At 40.1% G+C, this 24,496-nt stretch overlaps 1 long non-coding RNA gene across 1 annotated transcript in view; it reads right to left on the reverse strand.

Annotated features, from left to right (window-relative positions):
* LOC106783052 (uncharacterized) overlaps positions 1 to 13,189 on the reverse strand; it is a 38,729-nt gene extending 25,540 nt beyond the window's left edge. Inside the window, exon 1 of the long non-coding RNA XR_011437855.1 lies at positions 13,105 to 13,189. This is a non-coding gene — a long non-coding RNA (uncharacterized lncRNA). The remainder of the gene's footprint in view (positions 1 to 13,104) is intronic.
* Between the last annotated feature and the right edge of the window lie 11,307 nt (positions 13,190 to 24,496).

The raw sequence follows: 24,496 nt of genomic DNA on the forward strand, positions 1-24,496 counted from the left end.
GGCTGCACCAGTTTGCATTCTCACCAGCAGTGTATGAGAGTTCCCTTTTCTCCAAACCCTCTCCAACATTTGCTATTTTTAGTCTTAGTGATAATAGCCATTTTAACAGGCATAAGGTGGTATCTTAGTGTGGTTTTGATTTACATTTCCCTGATGATTAGTGATGTTGAACATCTTTTCATGTGTTTATTGCCCATCTGCATATCTTCTTTGGGAAAATGACTGTTCACAGCCTCTGCCCATTTTTTGATTGTGCTGTTTTTTTGTTGTTGTTCAGTTGTGTGAGTTCCTTATATATCATAGAGATTAACCCCTTGTCAGATAGGTGATTTGCAAATATTTTCTCCCAGTTTGTGGGTTGTCTTTTTGTTTTGATCCTAGTTTCCTTTGCTTTGCAGAAGCTCCTTAGTCTGATGAAGTCCCACTTGTTTATTTTTTCTTTTGTTTCCCTTGTCTGAGAAGACATGGTATTCGAAAAGATCCTTTTAAGTTCGATGTCAAAGAGTGTACTACCTATATTATCTTCCAGGAGTTTTACGGTTTCAGGACTTACCTTCAAGTCTTTGATCCATTTTGAGTTTATTTTTGTGTATGGTACAAGATAATGGTGTACCTTCATTCTTTTGCATGTGGCTGTCCAGTTTTCTCAACACCATTTATTGAAGAGACTATCTTTTGTCCATTGTATATGTTCTTGGCAACACTGTCGAAGATTAGCTGTCTGTAGATGTGCGGTTTTATTTCTGGGCTTTCAGTCTGTTCCACTGATGTGTGTGTGTGCCTGTTTTTGCACCAGTACCATGCTGTTTTGATTACTGTGGTTTTGTAGTACATTTTGAAGATAGAGATTGTGATGCCTCCAACTTTGTTCTTTTTTCTCAGGATTGCTTCAGCAACTCGAGGGTCTTTTGTTGCCCCATGTGAATTTTAGGATTCTTTGTTCTATTTCTGTGAATAATTTCATTGGGATTCTGACTGGGATTGCATTGAATCTGTAGATTGCTTTGGGTAGTATGGACATTTTAACTATGTTTATTCTTCCAATCCATGTGAATGGAATCTCTTTCCATCATCATCTATTTCTTTCAATAATGTCTTATAGTTTTCATTGTATAAATCCTTCACCTCCTTGGTTAAATTTATTCCTAGATTCTTTATTATTTTTGTTGTGATTGTAAATGGAACTGTATTCTTGAGTTCTCTTTCTGTAAGTTTGTTATTAGAGTATAGAAATGCAACTGATTTTTGCAAGTTGATTTTATACCCTGCAACTTTACTGTAGTTGTTAATTATTTCTAATAGTTTTCCGATGGATTTTTTAGGGTTTTCTATATATAAGATCATGTCATCTGCAAACAGCTAGAGTTTCACTTCTTCAGTCCCTATTTGGACTCCTTTTATTCCCTTCTCTTGCCTAATTTCTCTGGCCAAAATCTCCAGTACTATGTTGAATAAGACTGGTGATAGTGGGCATCCTTGTCTTGTTCCTGTTCTCAGAGGGATGGCGTTCAGTTTTTCCCCATAGAGTATGATATTGGCTGTGGATTTGTCATATATGGCCCTTGTTATGTTCAGGTAATTTCCTTCTATCCCCATTTTTTTAAGAGTTTTTATCATAAATGGCTGTCAGATCTTGTCAAATGCTTTCTCTGCAACTATTGAGATGATCTTGTAGTTTTTATTCCTCATTTGGTTAGTGTGGTGTATCATGTTGATTGATTTGCGGATGTTGAACCATCTCTGTGTCCCTGGTATAAATCCCACTTGATAATGATGTATGATCTTTTTGATGTATTGGTGTATTCAGGTGGCCAATATTTTGTTGAGAATTTTTGCATCTACTTTCATCAGCGATATTGGCCTGTAGTTCTCCTTTTTTGTGTTGTCCTTGTCAGGCTTTGGTATCAGGGTGATTTTGGCCTCGTAGAATGTGTTAGGAAGTGTTCCATCTTCCCTAATTTTTTGGAATAGCTTCAGAATGATAGGTATTAAATCCTCTCTGAAAGTTTAGTAGAATTCTCCAGGGAAGCTGTCTGGTCCTGGGCTTTTATTTTTTGGCATGGTTTTGATTATTGTTTCAATCTCTTTACTTGTGACTGGTCTGTTCAGATCATATATTTCTTCTTGATTCAGCTTTGGGAAGTTGTAAGAGTCTAAGAATTTATCCATTTCCTCTAGATTGTCCATTTTGTTGGCATATAGCTTTTGATAGTATTCTCTTAGAATCCTTTGTATTTTTGTGGTATCCATTGTTATTTCTCCTCTTTCGTTTCTAATTGTATTTATCTGAGCTTTCCCTCTTTTTCTCTGTAAGTCTGGCTGTGGGTTTGTCAGTTTTGTTCATCTTCTCAAAGACCCAGCTCTTTGTTTCGTTGATCCTTTCTACTGCCTCTTTTGTTTCAGTAGCATTTATTTCTGCTCTGATTTTTATTATTTCTCTCCTTCTGCTGACTTTAGGCTTTGTTTGTTCTTCTTTTTCTAATTCACTTAAGGGTAGTTTCAGATTGGTAATATGGGATTTTTCTTGTTTGTTAAGGTGAGCCTGTATTACAATGAATTTCCTCTTAATATGGCTTTTGCTGCATCTATGAGTTGGTATGGTATGTTTTCATTTTCATTTGTCTCCAGATATTTTTTGATTTCTCCTTTAATTTCTTCAATGATCCATTGGTTGTTACATAGCATGTTGTTTAGTCTCCACATCTTTGTCCCTTTCTCAGCTTTTTTCTTGCAATTAATTTCTAGTTTCATAGCACTGTGATTGGAAAAGATGCTTATTATTATTTCCATCTTCCTAAATTTATTGAGGCTTGCCTTGTTTCCCAACATATGGTCTATCCTTGAGAATGTTCTGTGTACACTTGCGAAGGATGCGTATTCTGCTGTTTTTGGATGGAGTGTTCCATATATGTCTATTAAGTCCAACTGGTCTAGCTTTTCATTTAATTCCACTGTTTCCTTGATTCTCTGTCTGGATGATCTATCCATTGACGTGAGTGGAGTGTTGAGGCCCCCTACTATTATTGTGTTATTATTAATATCTTCTTTTAGGTTTGTTAATAGTTACTCTATGTACTTTGGTGCTCCTGTGTTGGGTGCATAGATGTTTATAAGTGCTATATCTTCTTGGTGGAGTGTCCCTTTGATCATTATATACTTCCCCCTTTGTCTCTCTTTACCTGTCTTATCTTGAAGTCTACTTTGTATGATATAAGTATTGAGACACTGGCTTTCTTCTGTTTGCCATTAGCTTGGATTATTGTCTTCCATCCCTTCATTCTGAGCCTGTGTTTGTCATTGGAGCTGAGATGGGTTTCCTGGAGGCAGCATATTGTTGGATCTTGTTCTTTAACCCACCTTGCCACTCTGTGTCATTTTATTGGAGAATTCAATCTGCTTACGTTTAGGGTGATTATTGATATATGAAAGCTTAATGCTGCCATTTTATCACTTGTTTTTCAGTTCTCCTGCATTTCCTTTGTTTCTCGTCCTGTGTATTTTGGTCTACCAATTGAGTTATGTAGTTTTTTATGTTGTGATTCTTTGTTTTCTCCTTATTTATTATTTGTGTCTCTGTTCTGCATTATTTTTTAGTGATTACCATGAGGTTTGTATTCAAAATCTCATAGATAAGATAGTCCATTTTCTGATGGCCTCTTATTTCCTTACACAAAACTGATTCAGTCCCTTTCCTCTTCCCCTCCTAAGTTGTTTTTCTCACATCTTATTCCATCTTCTGTTGTGAGTTTGTGATTAAAGTGATGAGATTATCTTTGGTTTTGGTGTTTTCCTTCCTTTTATCTTTAATGCCATTCTTATTTGCTAACCTATTCTGATGTATAGCTACAATTTTCTGATTTTGTCTACCTATTTATCTCCTTACTCCATGCTTTGTAACACCTTATACCTTTTTTTTTTCCAGGTATGAGGGCCTTCTTGAGGATTTCTCATGTGTGTTGGGGGGGGGGGGGGCAGGCGGGTGGCTAAGAATTCCCTTACATTTTGTTTATCTGGGAAAGTTTTTATTTCTCCATCATATCTGAAGGATATTTTCACTGGATAGCATATTCTTGGCTGAAAGTTTGTGTCTTTCAATTATTTGAATACGTCATTCTAATCTCTCCTATCCTGTAAGATTTCTGCAGAGAAATCCACTGAAAGCCCGATGGGGTTCCTTTACAGGTTATTTTCTTCTGCCTTGCTGCCCTTAGCATTTTTTTCTTTTTCATTCACTTTTGCCAATTTCACTACTATATGCCTTGCACTAGGTCTTTTTACATTGACATATTTAGGAGATCTGATAGCCTCATCCACATGGATTTCCATCTCCTTCCCAAGCTTTGGGAAGTTCTCTGCTATTATTTCTTTGAACAAGCTTTCTGCTGCATTCTCCTCGTCTCCCTCTGGAATACCTATAATTCTTATGTTGCATTTCCTAATTGAGTCAGATAATTCTCAGAGACCTTCTTCATTTCTTTTTCATCTTAGTTCTCTGTCCTCCTCTCTCTGGAGTCTTTCAACATGTCTATCCTCGATTATGCTGATTTGCTCCTCTGTGATGTCCGCTCGAGCATTCAGGGAATCTATATTTTCTTTTATCTCTTCCATTGTGTCTTTCATCTCCAATATTTCTGATTGATTCTTCTTTATAGTTTAAACATCTTTTGTGAAGTAGCTCCTGAACCCGTTGAATTGTTTCTCTACATTCTCTTTTAACTCATTGAGTTTTATGATGATAGCTATTTTGAATTCTCTGTCATTTAGATTACATATTTCTGTGTCCTCAGGACTGATTTCTGAGTACTTGTCATTTTTTCTCTGGTGTAGAGATTTAATGTAATTTTTGATACTGCTAGAGGGCATGGCTCTGTTTTTGTGCATCGCAGTATTATTTGATTGCAGTTATGCCTATCACCACTGGGTGGGGGTCAAGAGCTGCATATTCTGAGCCCTCTGTATTCCACTGAGATCTCAGGCACTGGAGCTGGTGCTGGGCGGGTGGGGGATGGGTGCTTTCTTCGTGTTCTTGGGGTTTTCTCGCTCTGCCCTCACTATCTGCTCTCCTAAGGCGTTGGCTTGATGAGGCCACTCTCACTTTAGCTTTCACCCAAGTAGGGGCTTTCCCCGAGGCTGCAAGGGCCCTTGGGGATCTTTGATGTTCCCACGAACAAACGTCCCCTCGCCTGTTCCTCCCTCTCAGAGGCCACCTGCAGTCCTAGATCCCAGTCCTTAGGGGAAGGAGTGAAGTTTTCTCTTACCCAGTTCCATCTCCTCCAAGGGGGGATCCAGCCTCTCCGCCCTCCACCATATGGCTGCAGGGGTCTCTCAGATGTCTTTTGTATTGTCTTTGGATGTCCTCTTTTGGAGTATGAATGTCTTTTTCTTGTATGGTGGAGGGAAGAGATTACCAGCAAAGCTCACTCTGCCATGATGCTGACATCTCGATAAATTTTAATTATTAAATTAAACATGCAGGGGCTGGCCCTGTGGCCAAGTGGTTGAGTTCGCATGCTCCTCTTTGACGGCCCAGGGTTTCGCTGGTTCGGGTCCTCGGCGTGGACATGGCATCGCTCATCTAGGCCATGCTGGGGCAGCATCCCACATTCCACAACTAGAAGGACCCACAACTAAAAATACACAACTACGTACCGGGAGGCTTTGGAGAGAATAAAGAAAAAAATAAATAAAATCTTTATTTTATCTATTTTATTAATTTTTTTTTTTGAGGAAGATTAGCCCTGAGCTAACTGCTGCCAATCCTCCTCTTTTTGCTGAGGAAGACTGGCCCTGAGCTAACATCCATGCCCATTTCCCTCTACTTTATATGTGGCATGCCTGCCACAGCATGGCTTGCCAAGTGGTGCCATGTCCACACCCAGAATCCAAACCGGCAAATCACAGGCCACCAAGAAGCAGAATGTGTGCACTTACCTGCTGCACCACTGGGCCGGTCCCTAAAATCTTTAAATTAAACATGCACTTCTATTTTTTGAGCTCATTGTTACTAAAACGGTTTAACTGAAAAACTTTTTAAAGTATTATTAAAAAGTATTGCTAAATAACAAAATAAATGAATAGCTGTAATTTACATTATGGTAGGAAAAAACTGATTTATAAAACCAGCAAGAAAATTAAATACTCAGGAAAAATTTAAGAAGAAATGTGCAAACCTATACAAGAAAAAATTCAAACCACTTCTCAAAGATACAAAAGTAGACTTGAACAAACAGAAAGACACCCCCTATTATTAGATAGAACAATTAGACATTATAACGATACATGACTTCTCTCATAAGTTAATATATAAACTTTAATACAATCCCACTAAAAATCTTAATACCCATTAATGAACAGTGTGATAATAGCACCTGCATATACAGGCAAGAGGAATAGAACGGAAGCCCAGAAAAAGACCTAAGTACAAACGGAAATGTAGTATCTGAGTATTGGATAAGGGTAGCATCTCAAATTATTGCTGAAATGATGGATTTTTTTTTTTTTTTTTTGGTGAGGAAGAGTGGTCCTGAGCTAACATCTGTGTCAATCTTCCTCTATTTTGTATATGTGACACCACCTCTGCATGGCTTGATGAGCGTTGTAAGGGTGCACACCCAGGATCTGAACCCACAAACCCTGGGCCACCAAAGTGGAGCACGCAAACTTAACCACTATGTCACCAGGCCAGCCCCATGATGGACATTTTAATAAATGGTGTAGTAAAAACTGGGAAACTATTTGGATAAAAAGATAAAATTAGATTCACATCTCACAAAATACAGAAAAATAAACTTAGGGGATTTGAGTCTAAAAAAAATAAAACCTTACAAATACAAGAAGACATGGTGAATTCCCCTTCAACCTCAGTGTAGGGAAAAGCTTTTCAACTATGACTCAAACAGAGACAATATAGGAAAAAATCAATAAATTTTACTGTATCAAAATTTTAAAAATCTGCATGGCAAAAGCATTATAATCAAAGTGAAATGGTGAATGGCAAGAAAATATTTGTTACTTGTACTTTGAAGGGCTAATATCCCCATTGTATATGTTTTTTAAAAACGTTCTTAAAAATTGAGGAGCAAAGGACAAAAAATTCACTAGAAAAATGAGGGAAAGATATGAACAGATAATTCACAAAACAAAGGTATAAAAATAGCCTTCAGGGGGCTTGCCCTGTGGCCCAGCGGTGAGCTCGGCGTGCTCTGCTTTGGCAGCCTGGGTTCAGTTCCTGGGTGCAGACCCACATCACTTGTCAGTGGCTATGTTGTGGTGGCGTTCCACATACAAAATAGAGGAAGATGGGCACAGATGTTAGCTAAAGGCAAATCTTCCTCAGGGAAAAAAGTAAAAATAGCCCTCAGCTATACGAAAATATATCCAAATTCAGTCATATTTAGAGAAAGGCAAATAAAAACAATACTGAGATACCATCTCTCACCTATGAGATTCATAATAATTGAAAAGTACAATAACACATTCTGCTGGTGAGGCTGTGGGGAAACAGGCATTCTCCCACATAACTGATAGGGCCAAAAACTGATACAATCCTGCAGGGGGGAATTTGACAATACCTAACAAAATTACATGTGTACTTTCTTTTTTTAAGTTTTTTTTATTGCAATAAAATATGCATGACAAAATTTACCACTTTAACCACTTTTAAGTGTACAATTCAGTGGCGTAAGTACATTCACATTGTGCAACCACCACCACTATCCATTTTCAGAACTTCTTCATCATCCCAAATAGAAACTCTGTACCTTGAAACAATAACTCCCCAGTCCCTTTCTCCTTGGCCCCTGATAACCTTTATTCTATGTTTTGTCTCTATGCATTTGAATATTCTAAGTACCTCATATAAGTGGAATCACACAATACTTTTCATTTTGTGTGTGGCTTATTTCACTGAGCATGTTTCTGATACATGTTGTGGCATGGAGCAGAATCTCATGCATTTCTGTGGCTGCATACTATTCCATTGTTTGTTTATAGCACATTTTGCTTCTCCATTTGTCTGTTCGTGGACATTTGGGTTGCTTCCACCTTTTGGCTGTTGTGAATAATGCTGCTATGAAAATAGGTGTATGAGTATCTGTTTGGGTTCTGTTTTCAACTCTTTTAGAGAGGAATCGCTAGGTCTATGGTAATTGTATGTTCAACTTTTTGAGGAAGTGCCAAACTATTTCCCACAGCTATACTTATCTTTTGATCCTACTTTTAGGAGTCTACCTTGAAGGCACACATCCAACAATACAAAAATATATATGCACAAGGTTATTGCTATAGTATTGTTTATAATTGACAATATGAGAAATAGTTTCAATGCCCATGTGTGGGAGAGTCAGTTGAAGAAACTATAGTAATCCACCCAATGGAATAATATGCAGCTACAAAAAAGAATGAGGAGGGGCCAGTGCCGTGGCGTAGCGGTTAAGTTTGTGTGCTCTGCTTCAGCGGCCCGGGGTTCACAGGTTTGGATTCCAGGCGTGGACCTAGCACCATTCGTCAAGCCACGCTGTGGCGGCATTCCACATAAAACAGAGGAAGATTGGCACAGATGGTAGCTCAGCAACAATCTTCCCCACAAAAACAAAAAAGAGGAAGACCTCTATAAACTGATACGGAGTAATTTCCAGAATATATTGTTAAGTGTAAAATGCAAAGTGCAAAAGTCTATCTATAGTATGTTACTTTTCACACGAGAAAAAAGAATATAAGAAAATATGCACGTATCCTCTTACTCATGAAAGAGAGACAGGAATGATAAAACCAGAAATTAAACTTTGTAGGTTACTGCGGAGAATGGGTGGGAATGGGCTGGAAAGGATGAGAGAATGGGAACAGGGTAGCAGGAATGAGGAGAAAGTGACATTTCTCTGCATATATTTTTTAATAGTTCTGAGTCTTAGAACCGCAGTAACATTTCACATACCTCAAAACCTAATTAAAATCAATCAGAACATGGAGGGAATCCAAAATGGAATACAAACAGTAACAAACAAATCTAACTATATAACAAATGAATAACATGACCACACTGAAGGGGGTGGAGGAAAAAGGAGCTAACCTAACTACATTTGGAAAACATGGTTTTGACCTGATACTGTAAGGCTAAAAGCTAAAGACACTGTATACAAATGCCATAGCTACTACATTTGTTTCTAACAGGATGTGCGCTAGCTAGTCTGAAGCGATTTTACGTCAAAGTAGATTTTACATAGCAGTAGAGGTAAACAAATAAGTAAATACTGATAAAGAGTCAGATTTCACACTGTCAGAGAAAGATGTTACAAATAAGGAAAGAGGGAAGACAACTTCAACAAGAACGAACCCTGTGGTATTGGATTAAAGTCAGAGGTATCAGTATAAACTTGTGTGTGTGTGTAGATAAATAGACATAGAAATAAATATAGATGTATGTGTATGTATGGATTAGCATATATACACATCGTTCCCCATCTTCTGGGACAGCCTAGAAGAAATGATGTCCTAGTAGCAATGAGAACATTGAATGCTCAGAGGCTGTTTTCTAAACATTATTCTCAAATAAAAGGAACTAAGTTCCTCGGAGAAGTGGCTGATTCCAGGACCAGATCAGGCATAACACAAGATGAGCCTCGAACATCCAATTGTACCAGAATAAACAAAAATGCTCACAAAAGAATAGGGCCATGCCAAAGAACATGGAACACACCTGAAAGAGCTCCCAATAGCCAAAGCTCGAATAAAGCAAGAAAAGAAAGAATGATAGCATCAGATTATAACTTATAGAATAAAATAAAAGCAATGAGTCTGCGCCGATATAAATAAATAATTTAGTAAATAAATAAATGAGGGAGAAGAGACAAATCTTATTTACAGAAGAAATCCATTAATAAGCGTAGAAGGAATGGGGAAATAGGGGAAAAAAAAACCCTCCACAGTACTAACAATCGTTGTAGGCATCAATGGATGCTAAAATCAGTGGGTGAAAGTTTAAGAAGAAACAAGATTTTACATAGTCTTAAAATTTCTCCCTAAAGATATTTATTAATTACAAATGGGAAAATAGTAATTTTACTGTGGAGAAACTAGTAGATACCACTTTAACCAGTAATCAGGGTTAACATCTCCAGTAGTAAGACACGTGGACCTCGCGTACTCCCTGACATGACACACAGAGAGGGCACAACATCACCTCCATGGTATTCCTGCTAAAAATCCTTAACCTCATCTTATCCATGAGAAAACATCAGACAAACCCAAATTTGTAGAATGAGGCAAATTCTACAAAATAACTGATTAGTACTCTTCAAAACTGACAAGGTCACAGAAGACAAGGAAAGACGGAGAAACTGTCACAGCCTGGAGGAGACTTAGAGACACAACAACTAAACCCAGTGTGGCATCCTAGACTGGGTGCTGGAACAGAAAAGGACATTCGTGGAAATTCAAATAAGGTTAGTAGATTCCGTTAACAGTATTGTGCCAATGTTTAATTTCCTTCTATAAACTACTATGCTTACATAAGATGTTTCATTAGGGGATGCTGAGTGAAGGCTATACAGGAATTCCCTGCACAATTTTGGAAATTTTCCCTAAGTTCAACACTATTTCAAAAGAAAAAAGGCTCATTTTTCTGGATAAAACTTTTTGTTGGACCTAAGTTCCATATCTGAAAAGTGAATGGTTTGCACCATATATTTTATAAGATCCAATTTGGATATGAAATCATGAGTCACCAATTGTCATGCTGGACAAACAGAACCCTCTGTCATCAACACGTGCTTGAGATTTACTGAAACAGCATCTTGCTTCTGATGACGATAGCACTCCAGTGTCATTACTCTGAAGGAGTTGCTGGGGTCCGTATTTCTTTAAGAAATGAACCAGATCCCACCTAAAGGCTGGCCATTTTCTCACCTCAGCTTAAGTCAACATTGGGAGATTGAATAAGACCAGAAATTAATCACTGAACAATTAATCAATTACTCAGATCCTAAGGCAATGTCAGTGTTAACATCAATAGCTATCATTCATTGTGGATCTGCTCTGTGCAGGGTATGTCGCCAGACTGTGTACATGCAGACCTCGAATCCGTTAGAGGCACACAGTCAGAACTAGTTATTGACCCCATGTCTTCCAGACAAGGAACACTGGGCCCAGCAAGTGGAAAACTCAGGCTGTGAACTCTTGGTACAAAGCATATGATCTTTCTACCACACAACTCCGGGTCTTTAGACATAAACAAGCTGAGGAAAACATTAACAACAATTAAAAAATGGGCTCAATCCTTCTCTCCACAGCTGTATCTCAGAGCGGTAATCATGGGGAGAGAAATAATAAAAATACAGCTCGAGTTTCTTGGCTCTTGTTTTTTTAAACCAAAGGTTTGTTGAACTTGGGGGTGGGTCACAGGGAGAGAGAGAGTTAACCTTGCAAGCACCACTAGTATCACAGATAAAAGCATATGGCCCTGGAACTACCAAATGCATACGTGCTCAAATAAAACGACTTTCCTATTAGCGTCATCCATATCGTACCACAGAAGAAAATACTCTCTCTCTCTCCTGTGATTTGTTCACTGTGAGAGGGAGGGTTCTTCTAGAAAAACAGGAAAAATCTTTTAGTCCCTTAGCCCTAATGGATGGGTTGTTCTTATACAATAATGCCATCTACTGGAATAACTCAGAATTACAGGACACTCTAGAAATTTTGTCTTCTGCTTCACTTACTTTTAAGACCAGCTTAAAAAAAAAAAAAGCTCTCCATTCTCAGTTACTGTTATTAACTGCTCTGTTTTATTAATAAACATGTTTTTATAGGGCAGAGACTTGGCTGATTCCTGGGGATGCACTAAAACCACACAACAGCCTACAAATATTGCTCAAGTATTTCATCCTGGAACAAACAGAAACAGATGCACATCTGGGCTGTCCAAGTTTCTTTTTCTTTTGAAACTGAAAAAAAATTATTGCAAAGACATTTGTAGAAAGATAAGAACCTTTAGAAAGACCAAAGGGGAATACAATCACCATAATTCTCCTGCTAAAAAGTAGCCATCCTTTAGAGTTCTTTATGCTTTTATTATTTACAGTTGTGGAACTGTATTATATCTATCGTCCTATAAACTCTATCTTCCATTTAGTAATAATGATGTAATCATTATTATATATAATCATCCTTGTTCTGAATATTTTATGTATTATTTTGTGTATGTATATTTTTATGTATGTATATTTATTTTATGTATGCATATTATATACTATGCATATATATATACATATATATGCATAATATATAATATTATATAGGGGGCCAGCCCCGTGGCCGAGTGGTTAAGTCCGCGCGCTCTGCTTGGGCAGCCCAGGGTTTCGCTGGTTCCTGGGTGCGGACATGTTACCACTCATCAAGCCATGATGAGGTGGTGTCCCACATGCCACAACTAGAAGAATCCACAACTAAAAATATCCAACTTCTTACCAGGGGTCTTTGGGGAGAAAAAGGAAGAATAAAAAAAATTTTAAAGCTTTAAAATATTATATATTATATATAATCACGATTGTTCAAAAAATTGTAATCCTCGTGGTGCAGGTCAGTGAAATCACTATTTCATTTCAGTTTCATTTGGACGCCAGGGTCTTAGGACATACCCATGCAGGGATTTGGCTCTCTTGTGGTGGTTTATCTGTTCCATCGGCGCTAAGACACCTTCTATTAATAAGAAGGCAAAGGAACAAGAAGCCAGATATTTCCCCGCTCTTAGGTTTCCCCCTCTTTCAGACTGTCCTTCACACACAAGAGAGGAAGTGAGCTGTTGGTGAGGCTGAATCACAAAACAGAAAATAAATTAAAAGACCAGTTTCAAAGACTCCTGAACCACGAGTCCTCAGCGGTCCCTTGAATATTTAGAAGCTATAGTGACTGAATTGGAAAAGACGAGCCCTGGTTTTAAGAAGAACGTGGAGGCCATGGGAGTGATTTTGAATGCCTCTGCTTCTCACAGAGAAATTTGTAAGCCAAAAGCCATCAAACGATTCCCTCCAGAATTATTCTAAATTCTAACAAGAGCAATATTATTACAGATTAGGGTTTATTAGTAGCAAGGACACTCAACTCACTCACGTGGGTTCAATTTGTCAGCGGTGCCTTTTCTGGTGCAGCGTGCATGTGCCTGTTTTGTAGAACCTGGAAGATACTTTTATTTTTCAAAGCCTGCTGTAGGTTTATGGTTGTTTTATGTCTACTTCTTTGACACGTTTTGGCTCATATTAATGATTTACTTGATTCTGAGGCCTTGTTCAGGAATACAACCCCTAATTAGAACATCATTCCTATGGGAAAATATGCAATGCTTGGCAATGATTTACTTTACGATGTGGTTTCCAGGAGACGGTTGTGGAAATAAAAGTAGTAGGTCTGCACTTGACCTTGGAGTTCTGTGAGGACAAACGTGATTTCTTCTGTATTACAGAAGGGAAACGACATCTCAGAGCTTGAGACACTTCGCCTCATAAGGAGCAAAGCAGAGGTTAGCATCTCAGTTTTCCTTCCACAGTGCATTTTTCTTAAGTTATATTCTTGACCTGTCTTGGACCAGGGGAATAGTCAAAGTATAGATCTGGATGCCTAGGTTTGAGTCTAGGCTCTGTACTTTGTCCTTTTTTTTTTTTGGTGTTTTTTGAGCTAATGCCTTTTGCCAATCTTCCTCTTTTTTGCTTGAAGAAGAGTGGCCCTGAGCTAACATCTGTGCCCACCTTCCTATATTTTGTATATGGGTCGCCACCACAGCATGGCTTGATGAGTGGTGTAGGTCCGTGCCCAGGATCTAAACCCATGAACCCAACCACCTAAGCAGAGCGCACTGAACTTAATCATTCTGCTACTGGGCTGTAGGCTCTGTACTTTGCCTAACCATGCATTAAGCAAGTTGTTGATCTTTCTTTACTAAGTATTCTTATCTGTAAAATGGGATGATGATAATGGTACGTTATTTCATAGAGTTGTTATGATGATTAAATAAATTAATAAAGCATTTAGAATAGTGTCAGGCAGATGAAAATTCCTCAATAAATATTAGCAACTATTGTCTAAATGGTCAACAGAATCATATACTAATAGTTATTGCAAGCACTCAAAACCATCAGCAAAGGTATTAACACAATTTAAATGACATTAATAAAATCAGCAATTTCCATTTGATGGGTGCCTATTATATGCCAGGCACCTTACATATTTTCTCTTATTTGTTGTTTTATTCCAATTTTAGAGGTGACAGACTGGAGTCTCAGAGAAATTAAGTAACTTTCCTAAGGTCACACAGCCACCAATTAGCAAAGCCTCACTTAAAATCCAGGTTTCTCCACTGCTAAAGCCTGCTGTCATTCCAGCCACGTCATCAAGCTAGACAATACGCTAAATGAAGTAACCTCCTTACATTGTTTATCTGATATAATAACAACAGTTTGGGTCATAGTTCAAAAGATGCATTTCTGATTGTGATGCGCCTCAACTTTCTTTTTAAACAATAGCTTATTTTAAGATATGTTGTTCTTTGAGTATTCGAGTTGACCCAGTGCCAGACACTGTGCCAGGGCGTGGAGAGCCAATGGCAAACAAGACACAGTCCCTGAGTCCAAATTGCTTACCAGCTGGGGGAGGGGGCATTCAGATCACTCATGGGAAGTAGCAGTACATGGTGGAGAGTGTTCCTAAGTAATGGTAGAATAAGAAAGACGCTATGGAGATATATTTCTTCTGAGGGGCACCAGCCCAGTCTTGGGGGGTAAATGGTGGGTGGGGCACATCAAAAATTTTTCCTGGAGGAACTGATAGCTGAGCTAAGACCTTACTTATCCCATTGGGTTTGAAATAGCACCTTCTAGCACATGCTTATTACCTGGTCAGCGTAAGGCACGTGCCTAAGACACGTTACCTCATTTAATCCTCACTACAGTTCTCTAGGGAGGGTACCATTATTTCCATTTTGCAGATGAGAAAACTGAGGCTTTGAGAAAATTAGAGAGTGGTCCAAGGTCACCCAGCTAGTAAGCAGTGTTCCCAGGATTTAAACCTGGTCTGTCTGACCAATACCCCCAGGCCATTCACCACTATCTCAGACTGCCTCACTCTTCTCTGTTTTATTGTGTTTGGCGTAGATTAATCTGAATTATAATTTTGCCTTCATGCATGTCTGTATTTTCTGTCTCACTTCTTTCAACAAGCATTATTCCATAAATAAACAACTTTTATTAAAAAACAAAAGTTCTTACTCTTAACTATTACGTTAATAGGCTGCACCTATTGCCTCACCTTTTCCTAATTCTTACAAAGGTACACGTGTCTCTTGCGTAGTTTCACATGGACAGCACAAGCTCGTAAACTTGCGGAAGGACCATTCAGCTTTGAATTGATTTGGTGGATCCAGAGCCCCAGTTTTCCATTTTAAACCCTGTTTGACAGATTTGCAGCATTTCGCTTGGAAGATTGTACAAGGCCACGCCAGGTTATAGAAAAACAGATTTAACCTTGGTCTGATTCCTTGAGAAATCTACAAAAAGAAAGTTTCTTAAAGCCCTCATGACATTCTCTTATATCAACGTGAATCAAGACCAACCAGATGAATAGCTATCCAAAAAAGGGGATGCTGGAATATCTAGCAAGATGTAACTAGCTGCAAGGCAGAATATGATTGGCGCAACATTCGGTGCCCAGCAGACTGCTTTGGCTAAATTCTCTCATGAGACGTAATAGTGGGGAAGACCTAGCCCCAGACTCCCTCCCTTCTGTCGTCTGCTGCAACTTCCCCCATTCCACTCCCTCCCCCAGTCTCAAAAACTCCAACCCCACCCTCCCCCCCCCCCCCCCCCGTAGTGATCCAGCCACAAAAGTTCTTGCAGCTCCCTAAACAAGCCATGCTCTTTTTTACCTCCCAGCTCTTACACATGCGTTTCTTCTCCTTCTTTCCCTGGCATGTCCTTTCCCCGCATAGCTTTGACCTCTAGCTTCTTACTCTTTCTTTGAGGTTAATTCATGTTCAAATCGTCTCCAGAGATTTCTTTGAGTCCTCGTTAAAAAGAATCAGGAGCTTTCTCTTTGGATTTCCTGTAGAACTCTCTGAAAGCCTGTATTCTTTTTCTTAAACCATTGCTCTGACTACTCATCGCATGTCTGTTTCCCTGATAAACCATAAAAGCTGGAAGACTAGAACCATGTTTTATGCATCTGGTACTCATTTCACCTTGAACAGTGCCCACTGCGGGTTAGGTACTTAATAATTAGATGGAATGGATGGATGAACGGTACTAACTTGAACCGAGGACTCATCACACACTCTCAAATCAACGCAGGAAGGGAAGTCCTCAGTAAGGACTCCATCAGTTACTCAAAAATTAAGGATAAAGGAATTTCAGACTTCACAAAAAAACATTTAAGAAGGAGCCTATAATTACAGAAACATTTAGCCCTACGATTTTCCCCTAGCTTAAGCCAGTTGTTATATTTCATTGGCCTAAACTAAAAATGGAAAAATTATGGGGAGCATTTCAATAAATAGCATTTACAGATTTCCTAGAAGTAACAAGGCCACCTCAAACGGGCCAGAAAATAGCAGATACTCGAGATAAAAAATGGTGGCAGGCTCTGGATATGGTAAAAACAAAAATGGATGGCTCGACGCTCCTGTCAGCTTCTTAATTCTACTCGCTGAGGTGAACAAGACCAACAAGAGCTGATCTGTGTCGCTGGAGAAACTCCATAAGTGAGAAAAAAGAAAAGGCATTTCTCTCCCTGCTTAGGGGAATAAGATCCTTGAGCAATACCGCATTTAAGACTGCGGAGGAGTGAAGTTGCCTACCCTGCTATTGCGTTCCCATTTCAACATCGTGCATGAGACAGTGCTCAGGCCACAGGGAAAAAACGGACCAGAACGGTGGCTATTAGGCAGACTCTGTTGTAAGTCCTCCCACTTGCAGCAACTCTTGTTGGCATACAGCGGGCTTTGTGTCTTGAAATTCTCCCCAGCTCTGCTGGTGGTGCCTGTATTGCTTGCCTCTGGGGAAGTGATTATTGCGAATGTGCATGATTTTATCCACAATATACAGTATCGTGTGAAGCTTGCTTTTATTGCCTTCGGCCTTTTCTCTTTTACAATTTATTTTAATACGTTTGGAATTATTATCCCAAACATTAGCCAGCTGGCCCGCTGGGGTTTCGTTTGCTGGATTCCAAGTCTCTCTTTTTCTAATCCTCTCTTCATGGATAATCCACTCTAATGCTTCTTAGCTTTTCAGGGGGGTTTGCTATTACTACCTGTTGATCAGAAATTCACTTTGTCCTGTGTAGGTGGTTCTAATCGTTCGGTAATGAACACCTTTATTTGAGTCAGCTGAGGTCAGAGTTACATTCATGAGATTTTCTTTCTTCTTTCCAGATTTCTGGATGTTTACTTGTCTTTTCCATTTTTTTCTTCTGAGCTACAATTCAGCTGGTCTTTGAAAACAGCTTCTAAGACCAAAAAAAGAAAAAGAAACAAAAAAAGAACAGTAAGAAAAAAAAGAAAGCAAGCAAGCTGTATGGCAAGTCCTGAGAAAGAGAAAGGCTCTTATTTTCTCCTACCGCTGTTCAGACACCAGGTATGTATCGCTTTGTCTTTGCCAACCAGTGGGCCTTCAGGGTCCTGGCTGAGGGCTCCCTTGGCGAGAGATCGCGAGGATTTGTCCCTCAGACATTAGGACGTTAGGGAGTCAGTCCAGGAGAAGAGGCAGGCAGGCAGCGTTTTCCGTCATCAGAGCCCACCAGGATGCAAAGGGTCAAGAGAACCAAGCAGGTTCCAGCTGCCTTGAATCTCAGCAGTCCACGCAGAAAGCAGTAGCAGGGTGTGTGACCATGTGGCGGGAGCACCAACGCTAAATTCTTCCTTCTTGGATTCTCCCGCCCCTGCTGAGCCTTCACAGCAGCAGACTTTCTCCAAGATCATCTGGGGAGAACCCAAAACGAATCTTGCTTCTTAACACCCATTTCAATGCATTTCCTTATTGAAGAATCATAGGCTGTATTTGTCCAAAGGTGTCTGCAATTTACAATAGGGTAACCACTGGTTACATTTCACCTGAAAATCCAAGAGGTATTATTATTATCATCATATGTTTCAGAATAACACGCTGCCCGCTTTCTTGATAGCCTGAGGCTAGGAAAGGTATCCTTTTAACCTGTCTATAGCTACATTTTGGGTTGTAAGTTTCCTGTGAATACTTCCCTGGAGGATTCATTATTTATATCTGAGTATCCTCTGAATCTAGCATATTACCTGGCATTTAGTAGGTAATTAATCAAAAGAGAGAAGGAAAGAGAAAGGAGAAGGGAAAGGAGGGGAGGCGGAGGAGGAAAGAGAAGGGAGGGAAGGAATAATATGTGCTCATTATAGAGACTGGGAAAACACAGAAAGATACAAAAGATAAGATAGGTATTACTCAAAATCCCACTGAAAAATAACCTTTGTTAATGGTTTGTTCTCTTTATCTTCCAGCCATTTTCTATGCTTACTTCTTTTGTTTCACCGTTTACAGAGTTCAGATCACACTGCATAGTCAACCTTGTGTCCTGTCTATTCAACTCCCATTCTACTGGCAGTATTTTCACAAGTGCAAACTGTTGAAAATCACATTTTTAATGGCTAGATAATATTTTACTCTTTGAATGTACCATGGCTTCTTGAACCATTTTCCTGTTAGGTTCATGGCTATTTTCATATATCTGTTTAAAACAGATATTCTTTGCCTCTGAGGTGTTATTTTCTCAGTGATTTTTCAAAAAGTAATAACATATATGGAACTTATTTATTATTAGCACTTGAAATTATATTGTTTTTAGTATAAAATGTCATATTACTTACAAACCAGAATTGGTTCAATATTCAAATATACCCATACAAACGAGGCTATTACCTTCCCTGGAAATAAAAACAACAGTTTAATACAAATTTTGAAAATAAGAGGTTTTCTTTTAAAATATTTACTATTCTATCGGTTATTGGTCATTTTGAGCCACATGGTTCATTCTGCCTCCCCACTATATGATATCTGTGATCAGGATTGTAATATGATTTTGACAGAGCTTGTCAAAGATCAGTGTAATTTGTATTGCCCACAAATAAATACAATGTCAAAAATCTTTACTGATGCCATGGCTCTCCAAATATGGATCCCCCAGCTTTAGTACTTGTGGGGTCACGCTTGCCCAGCACTGGCCTACATGCCCTATAACAACCATGCGTCCTTCTGGCCCACTTCTGGGCAGGCCACCAACTGTCTGGTCAGGAAGCCCAGCTGCTGGGATGTGTAATGATCCAGGGCCTGGCCAACCCTGATCTTAACTTATCTCACTCAAAGAACATCATGAAGGAACACAGAGCCCTTCCACATGAGCTACTACTCCTGGGAATGCTGGCTGTACCAGGGACAGTCCCTCTTGGCAAGCACATAGCCTTTGTGCCCCCTGCCTATATAAGTAAGCCCCTCCCTGCCCGTGGTAGCGGTATGCAATTCTGTCTAGCCGGCCACCCCTGGACACCTCCTGTTCATATGTTCCAGTAAACCTATATATCTGCTACATCATCCCCTGGTCTTTCCTTCGGTCTCCTGCTCCCTATCCCGCATGGCTTCCACTACTGGGCGTGTGGCCACACAGTACTCCTCCATTTGCAATCCTTTTTGGTAGCTACATGTCTAACTGCTTTGGGAAATTTTCTACAGTTAAATAGTTTAAAATAATTCTGAAGATAATGTTTTATTTAACGTTGATTTTGCTGAGCTGCCTTTTCTTTCCTTCATAAAAAAATCACTAACAAAATATCACATAGATATAGTTAATGAAGGTAAGCAGCATGATACAAAAAGCTCGTGCTAAAGTTAATTAAGCAAATTATATTTTCTAAAAACTACCAAGGTCATTGAGCTTCAAAAATTTTTGTTAGGAAACTAAGTAAGTTTACCTCTCCTACAACAATGATGGGCCAATAGTTCAGAAGAAAGCAACAGTGACCAGTTTGCCTGTACTTCAACTTTAAATTTCTTGGCACAAATATGACATTTTATAAGGAACTATAACTTGCCATTGCAGTCACTCCGTCTCCAAGTGTTCTCTCCCAAGGACTCATGGGATGGAACAGAGAATAGTCGATAATAAGGGGAGAAAAGATGGGGCCACTCTGAAAACCTCACTCCTTTGAGAAAGGGCCAAGAAGACTGCCATGTTGTGATTGCTCTTCAGCTCCCTGAGTCTACCTGTTGCGTCTTACTGTGATTCTTTATGTCTGGGAATGAGGGGTTTCCACCTCATTGGGCCCCTCCAGCGTTAAGACTATGCTCTTTTCATCTCCGTCACCCCAAAGGCTAGCAGAATGCCTGGCCTGATGAGCGCTCAATTTTAATATTTGTTCCAAGAAGCAACAGGTGAACAAAGAGGACTCTAATTTAGCATCTTAAAAAAAGTTATTAAAAAAATCAAAGCACTTTCAGGGCTGGCCCCGTGGCCGAGTGGTTAAGTTCGCGCGCTCCGCTGCAGGCGGCCCAGTGTTTCGTTGGTTCGAATCCTGGGCGCGGACATGGCACTGCTCATCAAACCACGCTGAGGCGGCGTCCCACATGCCACAACTAGAAGGACCCACAACAAAGAATATACAACTATGTACTGGGGGGCTTTGGGGAGAAAAAGGAAAAAATAAAATCTTAAAAAAAAAATCAAAGCACTTAAAATATGGGAGTTATTTCAGGATAATCACTAGATAAAATGATTTGGTTAAAAACATTTAGTCTTTCTGGGGACTTGTTAAAATGATTAGAGCTGACCAATGTGGTGGTCACAAAGAGATTTAAGACACAATTGACAACAGACTTCAAGCCCAGGTTGCTGGGATGCCTGAGTTATCCCACAGGAAGTTCTACATTGAAGTAAGCGGATATTTGTGTTGCAAGTTTAATGACCTAGTGAATTTTTTATATTTGCTGTCCTGAGTCATTCCTCCTCTTCCTCTGCATAAGTATTTGGGGATTGATAAGTACATTTAAAAATCCTCCTGAAGTACATAATCTTGATTTCTTCCCAGTCTGATCCCCTCTGCCCAGGATGCTGACATCTAAGGTGTGAGCAGTGCTGTTTCATCACTTTGGCTCAGTTAGGGGGCTTGACTTGCCCAGTATCATGTGTTGGATTCAAACAGAATTGGATGTGAATCCTAGGTTTGTCACTTTCTAGCTGTTACTTTAGGAAAATTTTTAAACTCCTTGTACCTTGGTTTCCTTATATGTAAACACAGAGAGAATACTTGCTACCACGTTGAGTTGTTGTGAAGGTTAAGTATTCTAATCCTTTAATATGCTTGACAGATAAGGAGTGTTCGATAATGGCGGTTGCTATTTTTTTCCCTTTTAACTTTTCCCTATACAGATGTCCCCTTAGCACTTTGGTATTCCATCTTCACCATTTTACTTTGTTTGATGACAGTATTAGCTGACTGACTTAGACGTTTCCAGTGGAAAGGGCCCCAATGAGATGAATGGAATCAAATGGCCTGGAGACGGTTTAATGGCTGTCCTCCAAGAGAGGAACTGATTATGGTACACTATTAGTTAAGATACAGTTTCTCTTGCTGTAACAATGTCCAACTAAATAATATTAGCTTAAACAGCATAGAAGTTAATTCTTTCTCATGTAATCATTGAGAGTAAGAAGTTCAGGGATGAACTGTTGACTCCATGGTGTTGGGTACCTGGGTTCCTGGATTTACCATCCGTTAGGCTATTTCCATCTCATCTGAGTCTACCTGTCCACCTTCCAGCAAGTGGGAAGGAGAAAAAAGACAGGGATGGGGTACCTAGGTACATTCTTCCCTTGTAAGGACATGATCTGGAAGTTGTAGACATCACTTCCACTTATATTTCTTCTGCCAGAACTTAGTCATATGGCCACACGGTACAGGGAAGCTGGGAAATATGGCCTTTATTTCGTAAGGCCATGTATCCAGCTAAAATTCAGGCATTCCAGGGGCTGGCCGGGTTGTATAGTGGTTAAGTTCACACACTATGCTTTGGCAGCCTGGGATTTGTGAGTTTGGATCCCGGGTTCAGACCTAGCCCTGTTCATCAAGCCCACCTTGGCTGCATCCCACATAAAATAGAGGAAGATTGCTACAGATGTTAGCTCAGCAACAATCTTCCTCAAGCAAAAAAGAGGAAGATTGGCAACAGATGATAGCTCAAGGCCAATCTTCCTCACCAAAAATAAAAAATAAAAAATAAAAATCAGGAATTCTGTTCCTGACAGAAGGGAGAATTGACTGTAGGAAACAAATATCAATCTCTGGCCTAGGTATAGAATTTGGCCATCAGCTGTGAAAGCTCAGAGGGATCTGATCTTTTCAATGTCCCGGAGCTGATCACTCTCAGGGAGGCTGACTAACACTGAAAAGCTCAAAAGAGCCTGGTGTATAAAATCAGAATGCAACCAAAATAACTACGAAAAATATCACTTCCAAGGAGACTGGACAGATGGCTTGTCTTAAACATGTTGTTTCAGACATGTATATAAGCTGCACAGGATGGGGGTGGGGTCACATTATCAGAAGGTTCCTTGGTGAGCAAAGAATCAGGACCTCTTAGTGCACAATGGCGTCTGGCTCTGCGAGCCTGTTCTTTCACCCTCACACGAGATGGGCTACTCACACTGGTTTCTCTCCTTGGCAGTGTTCCAGTGGACACTGCCAGCCATTATCTTTTGGACTCTCCATGGGCCATATCCTCTTTGTGGACTTTTCTCCTTTTTGACCAACAGCTTATTTCTTTAGATATGGTAATAACCCACTAGGTTTAATCCCTTTATATGCAACACTGATGTCCTTTCTGCCTCTCCTTCTCTCTGCTCTGATCCGTATGTGTTGGTCTATGGCTTTGATCCCATCTACCACTTTACTTCTATAACACTTTAAGCTTTTAGTTATCATTTGATATGTGTGCTTATCATTTTATGTATTTATAGCTGCTTGAGGGCAAGAGCCTCATCTCATACCCACTGGTACTCAAGCTGCTCAACAATGTCCTGCCATCGCACTCCCAAATGTATGTGATGTAGATGGTGCCCACAGGATGACAGAAGCCTTCACTGGCACAAGGCTCATGGTGTAGCTGTCACCTGAGCATGAGATGGTTAAATGTGCCCTAACAGAAGTAAGTTCGGTGCCAGGAATAAAATGTTAATGGAAATTTAATGACACAGGATAGTCAGTAAATTTAAATAAAGAAGCTGTGCCTTTTGCACTTTGTGGTTATAGCAGGAAAAATGAAAACATAGCACTTGTTTTCAGAAACCTTAATGTGACCTTGCTGCATTTCCTCCACATTGCACTGAGACTTCCAACCTGAGAAGGGTAGTGTCCCACAGTAGCCGTGAGTGTATGAGTGTGTATTTGTGTGTACACACACGTGTGCCTACTCTACTTCTGGCTTTAGTGAATGATGCGGGAATGCATGACTGGTTTGGTGAAATTGGGTACTTAACAATCCTAAGACCAGATGCCCACTAAACAGAATGCCAAAGAAAAATGTTGGCATCTTGTTCATTTGGAGAGGTGACTGAATCTGATGATTCCACGACAAGCTGGTTTGAGTCTGGGTGAAGTCACAGTCCATAAGCCCTCTGAACCTAGCAGACCAGGCAGAGCTATTAAATATGAATAGTTAGAATTTGCAGTCCAGCCATTGCTGTGCCAAGGAAATGGGAATGGATGTTTCGATGGGGAGACGGCGGGGGACATTTTAAAGTCACAGGCGCTGGAAGTGTTTATGGGGTGAGGAAGAGGCAGTGACTAAGGGCCCAAGAGCGGATTTGAAGGGATGCCCTGGGGTCAGACAAAGGGGCAGCCAGGGAAAGTCACACTCAGAAGGGCACTAGGGCACTAGAGAGTGGCCCCACATAGGGAGGAGGAAATGGTAGTTTGGGCCAGAACCAGTCTTGGATAACAAAGGATGGGAGCTGCAGCTGTAGACCATTTAGAGAAATTTGCAAGGAAATACAGAGAAATAGAAAGGCAGAAGGAAGGAGCAGCCAGGTCAGATGAGCGTCCTCCTCTCCTCGGTTATCCTTCCTTGGCATCCATCTTTGTGGGATGAAGGCCTTTTAGCAATATCACACATCCACGCTATGTGATGAGAGGCGATCCACATGAGCAATAGAGAGGGCTGTTGGTATTGAAGGTGCTCTGTGCTGAAGAGTAAGAGTCCAGGACAAATAGGAATTCCTGGCATGGACTCAAGAAGCATGAAAGAGGGAATGCTTGCTGTACCCAGATGGGCGACACAGGAACAATGGGGAGACACTCAGGGAGACAGACGGCCTCTTGGACACCCATGGGAAGTGGGCTCTTCTGGGCTGCAAGGTTCAGTAAAGGAAGGTGTATACCCCCATCTGGACCTGGGTGTGCACATGCTCGCCCACCAGCAGGGCTGGCTGATTTGGTGATGGAATG

Source organism: Equus caballus, chromosome 4, assembly GCF_041296265.1.
Source record: "Equus caballus isolate H_3958 breed thoroughbred chromosome 4, TB-T2T, whole genome shotgun sequence".
In the NCBI taxonomy this organism is placed as follows: domain Eukaryota; kingdom Metazoa; phylum Chordata; class Mammalia; order Perissodactyla; family Equidae; genus Equus; species Equus caballus.